The 14,997-nt window shown below is 34.5% G+C and overlaps 1 non-coding gene across 1 annotated transcript; it reads right to left on the bottom strand.

The window, feature by feature from the left end:
• Positions 1 to 6,817: 6,817 nt before the first annotated feature.
• Positions 6,818 to 6,921, bottom strand: LOC119059096 (U6 spliceosomal RNA). The gene has a single exon (XR_005084366.1). It is a non-coding gene; the product is annotated as a U6 spliceosomal RNA (small nuclear RNA).
• Positions 6,922 to 14,997: the final 8,076 nt, after the last annotated feature.

Genomic DNA, 14,997 nt, shown 5'->3' with positions numbered 1-14,997 from the left:
CAACTTACCCAGGTAACTTTGAGATTCCCCTGAAAGGATAAAAATCAGATGAAATGTTTCTTTTTTTATTAAATGTTCCCTGGCTACTCCAGCCAGGAGTGATTCAAGTGGCTATAACTCTCCAGCATGGTGTGCCTCACTTATAGGACATTAAACACATCTCACCTTGAAGGGATTACCTGTTGGACCACCTCACTAAATCTCTTGGCAGGTAGAATTCTGCTTTTAAGTTTGAGAACACCGTAGCCCCAACAACCAATAGTGCTTTGCACATGATAAGTACTCCCTGTGTTTTCTATGTATAAAATGTCAAACCTTAATTCTTGTGATTTTTCTCAAAACTTTCCAAACATTATTTACATAATAAATGTACGAAGTCTGTCCAGAAGGTATCTAGCCATTTAATTTGAAAAGTAGAGACATATATTGAAGAAGACGCAAGATAAAAGAAACGTTGTACATGGGATAATGACACCTCAGTCCCCATCAAAGTAAGTACCTTAGGACCTCACAGAGTTCTCCCAAACACCATCAGCTGGCCCATTGTAATTTATTAAACCTCATTGACAGGCTGAAATCTCTTCTGTTTCATAGGTAATTTTAATTTTGGGAAAAGCCAGAAGTCACAGGGTGCCACATCTGGGCTGTAGGGGGGCTGAGTCACTTGGGTGATTTGATGTTTTGCCAAAAATCTCTGCACAAGGTGTAAGGCACAGGCAGGCCAATGTTGTGAGGAAGCTGCCAATCACCAATTGCCCATAGCTGCAGCCTACTGAATGATCCAAATAATCTCTGCAGAGGAATGTTCAAGCTTAATGCAAAATTTGAAGCACATTCATTGCTCTACTCAGTTATTTTGAATGCAATGGCCACACAGTACACATGCTCACTCAACTGTATCTACTTCCCTCACTGACTAGTACAGTGAAGTCATCGTTGTTCATGCATGTACATTCCAGTCCACTCTCCTTGGCTGCCAGGTTATGTGGATGTCACGCAAACCATTCTTATTATATTAACGATGTTTGCTTGTGTATTTTATAGTGTGTATTTACAGAATTGTTTCATTAGTTTTACATACTTACTTGAACATTCTGAGGCAACCTGTTTTGAATGCTCTATTTTTATGTCATGATTGGCCATTAAGAAGTAGTCTTTGTATTTTGATGGCCATTCCCTCAAGGCTGAAGTGTTGGGAGTGCCTATGTTTAAGGAGGTCTAAGGTCACATACAATCCTTGGAGGGAAAGTGGATAATGGACCAATAATTGCAGCTGATTGTGAAAATAGATTTTCACCCTTTTATGAGCTAACATGGAGTGTTTTTAATTGCTGTAAATGTGTCCTAATCCCTTCAGGAACTAGAGTCAGAGATATTGTAGTATTACATCTGGGAAACTATGTATGGTTTTGAACAGATTGCCAATTATTACTTTTAATCCTTGTAACCTCCTGTCATATGTGCTACTTTATGAATGCTCTGATAATGTCATGAAACAATTCCATTAATTCTATTACTATTATCCTAATATTCATGAAAGGGGTCAGTGTGTTTGGTGGACTTAAAATTTTAATTTAAAGAAAGTTCACATAGGCTGGTTTGCATAACAGGAATTATCAAATAAATTAATGAGACAGAAACAATGTTTACCTTAATGGACTGTGCATCTATTATTGCATACAACCTTAGCAAACAGTGGCACAATCCATTGAAGCAAATCTGAGAAATGAAGTTCCTGCACCGTGAAGATGTTATACAAAAAAATAATTTTATAGGCAGTGACACCACCTTATAAGTGGTTTTGAATGAAATTTCTCTTTGAGAGATCTAAATTGTACTTCTTGCTTGAATCTTTCTTACTGACTCTTTTATGAAATTTCTTCCTGTTATATATTTTCTATTCTGACATTAGACAATCTACATTTTCATTTCGAGAATGTTTGTGAAGTACTTTGAAGCAAAGCAAACAGGAAAGGCAAATAGCATAAAACAAATTATTATTATTATTCTCATTAATACCTATCAACTGTTACCAAAATAGCAGAATTTAATTGGTAAAAGCCATTCCCACTGAACAATAAAGTAACCATTACGCTAGAAACATTATTATATTTCAGTCTGTTAGTACAAATTCAGGTCATTTGGTGTATTTATGCTTCGCTTTTCCTAACAATAAGATAACAGTTTTAGGGTGGCATTTCCATCCACAAATCATCAAGTAGGTGTTTGGCTATGCATATGCTTTAATAAAAAGGCAAAGCCAATAGTAAATAATTTAACTAAGTTACACCATTAGCTAAAAGGACATTTCTTAGAAACCCTCAATCTCCTACTGATATAAACAAGTTAAAATATTTTAAAAAAATATCAGAGGAATTTTTGTCTTTGGATATAAGGAACATTTTCTGTTTAAACCATATTTAAATCACCAGAAACATTTGAGTTGATGTCATTTCTGAAAAGTTATTCATATCTTTCACAAGTGGCTCAGGGTAAGGTTCCATTGTGTTATTTCTTCTTAACAGAGACCATGGAATTAAAGTTATTTTCCCCATGATATTATTAAAGGAAAAGTTCCAATACTGATAATATCCACATGTTTTTATAAAGGGGAATATCAGAGTTTAGATAAGTCACAGAAGATTCAATCTTAGCTCAGGATTTTTGGGATATGTATAAATTTGATAAAGTATGGGAGTCCAAATAACACAAAATTTACATGTGAAATATGTCATTTTTTTCTACGTGGAAGTCAGATTTGATTTGTCTTGTTGATTTCACCTTTGACACTTAATTAGGTGGAGCATGGCTTTCCATTTATACTTCTCCCTTTTATATTAAGAGGATGTGGAGAGCTATATGCCAAATTGTATTGATAAGAGAAGGGGGAATTGCTTAAAAACAGCCCTGGGGCAGAAACGTCAGATGCTTGGAAGCCTGATGCTATCTGGTACTCAGATTAAATTCTTTCACATGAAACCACACACAAAGAAGCTTTTGATAGCTTCTCCTCTATTTGCACTGCTCAAAGCAAGAAAACAAATACATAAATCTCACACCCAAACTCAGTAGTAGAACAACTCTCTACCATCTCAATTTCATTTCATTCCACAAAAGGGACATGAAAGAACTCACTAAAAATGTAAGTTGTATATACTCTTGTAAATATGCTTCCCCCCAAATAATTTTTCTTAGAAGATTCACTTTAAAAGTACCTTGTGAGAAGAATACTTCTAAAGTTTTTATTTAAATAAAATTACTGAGAAAATTAACTGTATACTTGAAATGATGGAGACTTTTACCCTTAAAACCTTTTTCAGAAGATTGTCTTAAACTATGTACTTCCAAAGAGTGAAGATCACTTTTCCTTGTAGCTTCCTTAGAGAAAACCATGGATTTAGGCTGGTTTTTCACAGAAGAGAAAAGATCAATTGACTTGTAATCACTGAAGCAGCGTAAATTTTAGAAGGCTAAAGCAGGCACTCCTTTCTTTGTTTCAAGAAATTAATTCCTGTTTTTGAGTTGGAAAAGGAACTCTAAATTTTTATAAATGCCAGCCTGTCCCATAGAGACTGCCTACCTAAAGGAACCAGGTAGCACGGGCAAGAACGAAGAGTTGTCACAGGATTCTGAACACCAGCAGTGCTAATTAGGCTTGGGGTAGCCTGTCACTTTGTCCCAGATAGCTTGCCACCACAGTAAAACTTTAGTTATCCATTTGGCATGTTTTATAGGTCTTCTGCTTAATCATTTTTATAGACGGAGCTTTGAATTTTATTTTATTATTATTTTTTATATGTAGCGTATTTTACTCACACAAGCACTCACTATATGAATGTACCTACATCCCTAGAGCGTTGCCCATAGATTATGTTGTCAGACTTTTGGAAATTTGCTGGTAGATGGGAAGTGGTATTTTGATGTAGCTTTTCTTTTTTAAATTCCCATCCTCTTGCCCCCTCTCCTTTAGCAAACATAATTTTCAATATTAACATTGTAAAGATGTCAATTTATTAAAAGCATCTTTCTCTTTAACAGTTTCAAAACACAATATATTATTACTCCAAATTTTAAAACATATGAATAACCCTCTCTGTATGGAATTTTATTTCTCATTATAATATCTCGATTTTTATTTCCACTCATCCAGCAGAATCAGATATTTGTTTACTTCTGCAGTGGTCTCTATGCTGTTGTTATGCAAAATAATAATACCTGTCTTTAGGTTCTGATACTATTTTAATCTGGCCATGTAATAGAATGTCATGTTTACTAATAAAGGCCTTAAGGAAGAATGGAACAAAATAATAATACCTGTCTTTAGGTTCTGATACTATTTTAATCTGGCCATGTAATGGAATGTCATGTTTACTAATAAAGGCCTTAAGGAAGAATGGAACAGCTGTAGAATTTTTTTTAATTCTAGGCTTATTTTACATAATTCTGCACATGAAAAGATTAATGAATGTCCCGTGAAATGATATATAAATGATTAAGACAAACCAATGCACTTTTAAGACAGTATGACTCAAAGTTTCCCTTCACACTTTTCATGTGAAAAGTCATTGAAGAATCTTCAAAACATCCTTTAAGTCTGAACATTAAAGCATCTCCCCAAATTTATTTTCTTCAGAATCACATATAGGTGTAATTTTCCATCACCTTGTAATGTATTCTCCATCTAATTGTAAACATTTTTAATTAATACTCTAGAAACCCATAAGCTTTCCTTTGAATAGGTTTCATGTTATTTTGATGTTAGCACACTGTGGCCAGCTCCTCTAGGTAGACTGTGCTATATTTGAGAGTCATTGTTATTAGATTCTGGGACACAAATGCTTTGAATTCTAACATTTACAATTCATTAAAATATTTTAGAATATTTTCCTTCTGCTGTTATTTAAAAGTCACATGTAACAAATAGAATAGAATATGCTATGGATATCATCTCACTATGAGAGTATCCTTCTTATTTATTTCTTGAAATCCAACATTGTTTCTAAATTAAAGATCAGAGGACTATAAACCATAGGAGTAAATGTAAATTGACCAGAATTATTTTTTAAAGTATGAATATTTTATGTACACGTAATTCTCCTTATTATTTCAGGTTATCTGTAGGGGAAAAAAGTAAATTATTCATGAAGTTTTAATTTTCATGGTTTCAGAAATGGTATTCACATGATTATGTAAGCTGAACATGTAAAATTAGTGATGCTATTATATCATTTGCAAATCTTGAGCAAGAACATTTGAGACTAATGAACTGTGCACACTGGCATTGCATCGCTGGGCTGGGAACATAAGGCACCACCAGGGGAAGATGAGGAAGGAGTCTTGAGATGTGATTTATGTAAATATAAAAGTCAATCATTGAATCTCTTTCCTAAATATTCACCATTAACCCTTCGCCATTTTTTGAGAGAGGTTTTTTTGGGTCCTCTCATTCCTCGACAGAACTATCTGTTCAGAAAAATGACTGTGGTGGTGGTGAAGAGTGAACTCGTTCTCTTCCAGGAACAAGACAATTACACTAACTATAAATGAATATACTTTCCCAAGGCTTTCAGAACTGTTTCAGGTAATTTGAAAATATTCTGCCTTGACTCAGGTTAAATTCCCATGCTCCTTTGGTATAATTGTTTTAGTAGTCAAATATGTAAATTCATGTACGTATATGAATGTGTATATATACATCTTCATACATGTACTCTAGTTTATGCTATAGTTTAGTCTGAAACCATTAATTTTGTATTTGATAGAATTATAAGTATGTAAACCTGTATAAACCCACTTTTAATAAATGAGTTCCTGGGTTTCCATTAGAACATTTAATGGAATATTAAAAACTAGAGGTACCACTGGTCTAAAAGTACATACATATTACTTTTTTTATGGTTCATTTATTTCCATTTTTATTGTTCCTTACTGTTTGCTATTAGCCATTTAACTAGAGTATCCACTTCTCTTTAGCTAATTTAGTAAGAAATTTTGTGAGGAGCAGTAGAAAGAGCAGCTGAGGAGAGAGAGACCCTGGGTGAGTGGTTAGAAGACCTCAACAAGTCCTGTTGCTGAAGGAGCCTAATGGAATTTTACCTTTCCCTCATCACCTCTAGAGCCTTCTGTTTAAACTCAGCAGTTTAAATACCAAATCCTCAAGAGGGGATGAATTGAATGGCAAAATAAATATGGGTGGCAATCATGCAATGAACTTCCTTTTAGATATTTTAATCTTATAATAATTTTTTTTAGTCCCAGTTGATTTGGGCCAAAAAATATCATAGTTCTGTATCCAGGTACATGAGTTTTTCTTGCAGTAAAATATTATTTTACCAATGAGCACAGCTTGATTCAATGAAAAACACAAGAAATGAAATTTGAAAATCTGTGGTGGCTTTTAAAAAATATTTTTGTTTATTCTATTAAAGTTGTCTCATTCTTTCCCCTTTTGCCCCTCTCTACCAGCCTGCCCCCTATTTCCATAATCAGTCTCCTCATCATTGTCCATGTCCAGGGGTCCTTCAGATACATTCTTAGACTAATCCCTTCACCTTCTTTCAATCTGACCCCATTTCCCCCTGCCCCTCTTATAGCTTTCAGTCTGTTCCATGATTCTATGCTTTGGGATCTATTTTTCTCATTAGTTTATTTTGTTCATTCGATTCCTCTTATATGTGTTTTTTAGCACCTTGCTCGTTTCACTTGGTATAATAGTCTGCAATTCCATCCATGCTGTCTCAGAAGGTAGGAATTCCTTTTTTTCTTCTGCTGTGTAATACTGCATTGTGTGGATGTACCACAGTTTTTTTTTAATCCAAGAAACATGGAATACTTCATGAATTTGCATGTCATTCTTATGCAGGAGCCATGCTAATCTCTGTATTGTTTTAATTTTAGCATGTGTGCTGCCAAATCAAGTACTCAGTGGTAACTTTCAAATAATGCACTTACTAAAAGTATGCTGGGCAGAGGGGTAGAATTTCTTATGCCCTTTCAACAGGAAACACTGCAAAAATATTGATTGACCTGGAGTCATATTATTCATCTAAAGTACTGTCTCTTTAAAAAGGACACCTTTGAATTCTTTGCTTTTAATCCAATGGTTGAACCTCTCTTTTATGTTTTCCCTGCAAATGGTCTTCTAAGCCTAAGTATTTAGGACTTGGGCAGTTTTGCTTGTTAAGTGAGGAATCTAATTGGAGACAATAGTTCAGGGAGGTGGGGAGAAGTGGAGGAGAGTATAGCAGGGATGAACAGTGGTGGACGAAGTGGTGATTTGGGGTGGTGAACACAGAATAGTGGACTCTCCATTTATGTGCTGGAGATAAAGCCAATGTCACAGAAGTCATCCATCTGATCTGGGAATATTCAGGAAGGTAAGCCTGGAGCTTAAGTGGTATTGACAGAAAATGTTTTGCAGAGTCTTTGGGCTGCTTTTAAAGTTCTTTATCAGTGCCAATTCTAAATTAAATAACATGGTTTTTTTTTAGTGGTGGTTTTTTTGTTTGTTTTGTTTTTTTAAGATTTTATTTATTTATCTTTAGAGGGGAAGGGAAGGAGAGAGGGAGAGAAACATCAATGTATGGTTGCCTTTCGTGCGTTCCCTGCTGGGAACTGACCTGCAGGGAACCTGCCTGCAACCCTGGCATGTGCCCTGACTGGGAATCGAACCGCGATTGTCTGGTTCGCAGGCCCGCGCTCAATCCACTGAGCTACACCAGCCAGGGCAATAACATGTTTTTTTATAAATCATGTATTAAATATGTATTGGGCAATACATTATTTAATTTATTATCTTGAGAGTACTACTTTTTCAATCTTATAATATTTAGGTATTAGCATCAGTAGATACTCTAAAACGAGCTCAAGGTGTGCAGTGTGGGTTTTAAACATTTACTAAGTAGACAGAATAGTATAAATTTTGATGCTATAGACATCTTCATATATCATTTATTAAGATTTACACTTAGGTACATTCTGTATTTTGCTACCAAAATGAGATTTTTATCTTATTGAATATATGTTCTAATTGTTACAGTTGCATCATGAAGAGCTACCTATTTTTACATATTGATCTTGCAACCAACAACATTGTTGAGATACAGGATGAGTTTTTTCTCTAATGATGTCCTGATGCAGGTTGCATCTAATACTCTCCTAAATATATTTTTCTAACAATGATAGTTTAATGTTTCCCTTCCAATCTCAAATATTTCATTATTTTTGTTGTACAGGACAGTCTTCCTCATATTTTTATGTTTTTACTATTGGCCAGAGTGGTCACCTGTGTTTGGCTCCCAGCTTTAGACTAAGTGCTTCTACTATTTTCCCATTTAGTATGGTATCGGCCGTAGATTTTTAATGAATAAACTGTAAGGAACTTTCCTAGTGTCTTCACTTGCAACTTATCATAAATGTGTGAATAGCTCCAAGTCATTTTCTTACCCTTTTGAAGTTTTTATTATTATTACTTTCATGAGTTTTTTCTATTTAACGTGTTAATATGATGAATTATATCAGCAGATATGAATGTAGTCCAGAAAAAAAGAGGTGGCTTTTGGCTTACTGTGCAATATACTGTCTTTTTCTGTGTGTGCGTGTATGTGTGTGTGTGTGTGTGTGTATGTGTTGCTGGAGCCACAGAAACCAAGCTTTCGGCTTTACATGCCTACATCAATAATAGCCTTTTCCGTCTTTTTTCTTTTCTTTTTTTTTTTTGTAAAAGGGTAATATCAGTTTGTTTCTCATTCAATTCCTCATTCTCCAGCTTCTGCGTAGAGTTGGTAAGTACTACAGAGACCGCCAGTCCGCGGGCTTTGTTCCACAGCCTGAAGCAACACAGTAATTGAGAGGTGAAGAGGTCACAGTGTTCTCGTGTGTGCTCGCTTACCCGATTCCCGCTGGGCCCTGGGAGGACTTCTTCAAAATTAAAAATTAATAGTGTTTCCTAGTTACATTGACTATAGGCTTTCCTCTTCTATTCTGTGGGCTCTTTACTGCTTTCTTTTGTTTCAGAGAGGAGTGAACATTTATTCCTTTACTTACAAAATTAATTGGAAGTTCTTATTTCGTGAAGAGGTCACAGTTGTGTGCTGGAAAATACAGGTCTGAAAAATTAATAGTCTAAAAGTAATATTTAGACAACAAATATTTTTACATATTTAAAGTTATATAACATGCTCAGTAAATATTGAGTGATTATGAAATATACTGTTGGATACTATTTATCACAAGTTTTTAAGATAATCTAAAAACTTGATTAATAAACTGTTTTAAGAAAGGAGATGGTAAACTTTACATGAATAAATTTGGGATCATGCATATTTTATGACAAAAGTTAGAAGTGAACATATATTATCAAAATTGTTTAACTATTTTCAAAATATTTGAAATTCAGAATAAATGTATTAGTATAGAATGTAACAGTAAATCCATAAGAGCTATAACCTATACAGTAAATTGATTCTCATTTCTCTATCTAATATCTAAGAAAATCTCACATACATATTTAAAAACAATGTCAATAATTTACCAATTTGCATTCAATTATATTGATGAATTACTACTAATTGGGAATATAGTTCATTATTCTATTGATTTTAGAAAAACAATTTATATTTACTATGTTTAGCTAAAAAACAATGGATGAATGTTCAATGGAATATTATATCATTTAATTAATATCTTTCAGTTTATTCTCTTACATGTTACTTTAAACTTCAAATGTAGATAAGTACATAAATATTTACATAATTCATAAATGTCAATAAAATTAATAAAAATTACAACCAATTATATCATTTTGCACACAAAATAATACTAATTTATAATTATTAATTCTTATCTTTAGAATAGTCAAAATCTCAGTTTATTTTATTTGTTTTCCTGGTAGATTGAGTAGAGCTTGATTTTATTAATGTTTAATGCTGTTTGCAATGAAATAATTTATTTCAATGACTGAATATCCATGGAACAAGGACAGGAGATTATTGTTTCTTTATCAGAAAAAATAATAGTTATAATTTTAATAGCAATAATTATAATAGTTATAATGGTGGCTTCTAAAACACTTTTATATCTGTAGATAAAGTGGCAACTCAGGGTTATCTATTTCAAAGAGTTTTACATTCTTGTATGTATTTTGAATATTTTGAGGGAAGGGGAAAATAAATTTAAAGTTTGTGTAGGTTACAATATGTTTACCTCTTTTGCATTACAGTTTGAAGTAATTTGGCCTCCACTTGAGAACTGAACATTAAAGTACAGTTGAAGCTCCTCTCTCCCTGGAGATAATCATTTCCTAAACATGGTGTTAATTATTCATAGAAACAATATGTTTATTTTTGCATATTTTAAAGCTTTGCAATTTTTTTCTGTATTCCAACTTATATTCTTCTCAAAGCTTAAATGCAGTAATCTGCACTGCTCATCATTAGTTTGCAAGAATACATCACAATTTATTACCTACTTGCCTGCTGATGAGCATTAGTACTGTTTATGATATTATTTAAAGGAAATCGATATGCTCTGAGCATTTGTACACATGTCATTTGTTCACATGATGGAACAGTTCTTTAGGATATGCCTATGTCTGGGACTTTTGAGGGTTTTTTTTTTTTTTTTTTTTCAGATTTCTAGGTATTGTCAAACTGGTTTTTAGACATCATATACCGATTAATACTTCCAAAAGTATGAATAATCTGATTGCTTATATCCTCACGAGCACATGGCATCTTCAGACTTAATTTTTACCAATGTTTAGCATTAAACTGTAATTAATATTAAATTAATTGTTCTCTAGTTTTAATTTGGTGGTCTTTGGTTGCCAAGGGGTGAGGAAACAAGTTTTCAAATGTTTATTGGTTATTTGGATATTCTCCCCTATGAATATTTTGGCTGTATATTTTGTCTTTTGGCTTTTCTGTTGGATTGGTCTGTTGTTCCATTTTTAATGAGTTCTTAAATTTTGAAAAGTAAATTACTTGTTGAAGTAAATGTTACAAATATTTTAGCCTGAAAGTTTCATTTCTCATATTTAAAAACTGTCTTTTTTCCCTTTTTTTATCATTGTTCAAGTAAAGTTGTCTTCATTTTCCCCCTACCACTACTCCCCCCACCCCAGCCATCCCCACTTCCTACCCTCGATCCTACCCCCCCTTTGGCTTTGTTCATGTGCCCTTTATACATGTTCCTGAAAACCCTTTTCCCTTTCTCATCTTCCCTCTGGTTACTGTCAGTTTGTTCTTAATTTTAATGTTTATGGTTATATTTTGCTTGCGTGTTTCTTTTATTGATTAGGTTCCACTTATAGGTGAGGTCATATGGTGTTTGTCTTTCACTGCCTGGCTTATTTCACTTTGTAAGTAATGCTCTCCAGCTCCATCCATGCTGTCCTGAAGGGTAGGAGCTCCTTTTTTCTCTCTGCTGCGCAGTGTTTCATTGTGTAAATGTACCATAGTTTTTTGATACATTTATTTACTGATGAGCACTTAGGTTGCTTCCAGCACTTGGCTATTATAAATTGTGCTGTGATGAATATGGGGGTTCATAGGTTCTTTTGAATTGGTCTTTCAGGATTTATAGGGCATAATCCTAGCAGTAGAATTGCTGGATCAAAAGGCGGTTCCATTTTTAGTTTTCTGAGGAAAGTGCTTACTGTTTTCCATAGTGTTCGCACCAATCTGTTTTCCTACCAACAGTGCACTAGGGTTCCCTTTTCTCCCCATCCTCTCCAACGCTTGTTGTTTGTTGATTTGTTTATGGTGGCCAGTCTCACTGGTGTGAAGTGGTATCTTATTGTGGTTTTAATTTGCATCTCTCTGATGGTTAGTGATGCTGAGCAACTTTTCATATGTCTCTGGACCCTCTGTATGTCCTCATTGGAGAAGTGTCTGTTTGTGTCCTTTTCCCATTTTTTAATTGGGTTGTTTGTCTTCCTGTAGTGGAGTTGTGTGAATTTGTTATATATTTTGGAGATCAAACCCTTGTCTGATGTATCACTGGCAAATATGTTTTTAATTTTACTGTTATTGTTCATGTTTTGCTTGTGCCTTCTTTAAAACAATTTTCCCTAAGGTCATAAAATATTCTTCATGTTTTTCTAATTTATTTAGAAGTTAGTCTATAGTTATGAATGAATTTGTGCTTGACTGACATCTTAACAAATGTTAACATCCAATCTCCACATATGGCAATATTAAAATTCATTTAGTTCTTTTAAAATACCATGAATATCACAAAGGCATGGAAGTCACAACTATCAACAATTGAATCTAAAAAAACAAGATCAACTAAGCAAACAACTAGCACAGGAACAGAATCGTAGGTATGGAGATCATTTGGAGGATTATCAGTGGGGAGGAGGAAAGGGAAGAGTGGGAGAAAAGGTATAGGGGTTAAGAAGCATAATTGGTAGGAACAAAATAGACAGGATGATGTTAAGAACAGTGTGGAAAATGGAGAAGCCAAAGATCTTACATGCATGGTCCATGGAAATGAATTAAGGAGTGAAGGGGTTTCAGGAGGAGGGAGAGCAAGGGAAAAGTTGGAACAAATGTAATAGCATAATCAATAATATATACAAAAATTTTAAAAATTTAGTTTTTTTTTAAATAAAACTCTTGCAAACCTTTGGTATGTTTGTTCCTTAGTATTTTATATCCTGTTGCTATTTTAAGTGGCATCCTAAAATTATATTTTTGATACTTTTCTAATTTTTATTCCAGGTTATGAATGTTCTGTTACTTTTAATATACTTATCTTTTAATTGACAGCCTTGACTATTATATTAATTTTAATTGTTTTTAGTCATTCTTGTATATTCCATGTAGACAGCAGCTGCAAATAATGGTAAATTGTTACTTCAGGTTTATTTTCCACCTGTATTTTTTTCCTTCTAAAATCACTTCTTAAAATCTTAAGACTAGTGCTGAATAGGAGTGGTGATAATAGGTACTTTAAAATTTTTTAAATATTTCTTCTAAATTTTTATTTCTCTTTATTATTTATGTTGTTAGCAAAAACCAGAATTGGAATGTCATTATATCAACAGAGACATTGTCGCCATGAACAAAAGTGAACAGAAAACATGGGAGAAAATGAAAACAGGGATGTTGGGCGACTCGGATCCTGGGAGACAGGACCACAGATCTGCTTGGCTGTGAACGGCCTCAAGAAAACCAAAGACTGACCCCTAAGTAGATTCACAGATCATCGGACCTTTCCCAGCACAGGCCCAGAGTGAGGGCCGGTTCCTTCTTAGTTTCGAAGTGCGTGGCTGCCTCTTGGGTTTGGGATTTTGATTGAGGCCAGGGTGTCCCCACCCCGAGCTCAGGAGAAAGGCCCTCAGTGACACACAGGGATGGCATCTTAAGCTTCAGGGCAAGGCGACCCTCCAGAGCCAGGGGGGAGATGCTGCCACCCAGTGGGCCCTGGAGGGCAGAGCATTGAACCAAAGGGGTTTAATGTCGAGCCTTTAAGATCTAATGGCGTTCACTTTGCCAAGTGTTTGGACTTGCCTTGTACCCATCGCCCTTTCCTTCTTTCCTATTTCTCCCTTTGGGGGAGGGGCTACCTCTCCTATGCCTGTTCCACCGTTATATTTTTGGAAGCACATAACTTGTCTGGTTTTACAGGTTCACAGCTGAAGAGAAACTTGGTTTAAGGATGAATTGTACCTTGAGTCCCACCTATCCCTGATTTGGATGATATTTGGATACAACTTTGAACTTTAGATTTCATGCTGGAATGATTCAAGTACCACAGCATATATTTGCTCAATTTCCACCACTCCACTAAGATATTATTCTTTTCACATTCTTACTGAATTTTGGAAAACATTTTCCACTTTTACAATTTGTCATCTGAAAATGTCATCATCTGAAGTTTGGATGGGGAGGAATGTCTGATTCTATTCTTTATTATTTCTGTGGATTCTCCTTAATGGTTTATTTTAGTATGTTTTAAAATTTATTTTTGTGATCTTGAATTCAGTGGGGCTCTGCTCTGGGAATCCTATGTGACCAGACTTGACTGTGTCCCTCCAAGGAGGACTTGCTTGGCCTTCCAAGCACTCAGGAGCACTGCTAACCTGCATCAGGTGTGCACGACGATGTGTGCGAGGGTGCCATGGAGAGGTGGTCTCAGAGAAGATGGCTTTCTTTTTCTACCCAGAGGTAGGAAAATATCTCCCTTTCTGAAAAGGTAACTTCATTTTTTCATTAAAGCCCACCCTTGCACAGGAGAGGGAGTTCCTTAAGAAGACTAACTGTGTGGTGTTGCAGTTCCAACCCCTCATTCTGCAGGGCCGTGGGCATGTCACCTACTTTCTCAGGTGATTCAGATTTCAGCCCTTCAATTTTAAAGTCACAGAGGTGGCAGTAACATCACTCTCCGGTTTCTACATCTTGTTTCCAGTTTCGTATGAATTTTGGGTATGTAATAGCTATTCTACTTCATTATCTCTGCAGTTAATATCATGTTTGAATATATCATCCATCATTTTAGGAAATGATTTTCTATTTTCTGCTAGAAATAAAGTTCTACATACATGCATGTAGGAAGCATTTTTTTCCATTAAGATATTAGAGTCTATTAAATTAAAAGTTAGTTTTAAATCAATAATGACACGATATGAGGAAAATACTTGGAAATGACTTTACTGTTTTCATCTAGGAATATTTTGTGGTTACTTCATTATTTTTATCTATTAGGATAATCTTTGAAAATGATAATCCATAGAGCAAAATATTATGAAAGATACTCATTGCATAAACTTTGGAAATTACAGAAAAATATTACAAGTTAATTTACAGAATATCTCTCTACTGCTTAAATTTTTGTTGCTTTATGTTTTGATGCTTTTGCTAAATATTTTACCAAGTTCTGTGCCTACTTATGCTCTTAAATTGATCACTCATTTATATTAATTAATTGAATCCGTGCCCCTGTGTTGCTAGGATAGTCTGTAAAGGAAAAATGTGCTTAGTCTATGCTCAT

Source organism: Artibeus jamaicensis, unplaced genomic scaffold, assembly GCF_021234435.1.
Source record: "Artibeus jamaicensis isolate MK-2021 breed Jamaican fruit bat unplaced genomic scaffold, CSHL_Jam_final scaffold_369, whole genome shotgun sequence".
NCBI lineage: Eukaryota > Metazoa > Chordata > Mammalia > Chiroptera > Phyllostomidae > Artibeus > Artibeus jamaicensis.
The sequence above is the reverse complement of the archived record's forward strand: the minus strand, read 5'-3'. Positions and strand labels throughout refer to the sequence as shown.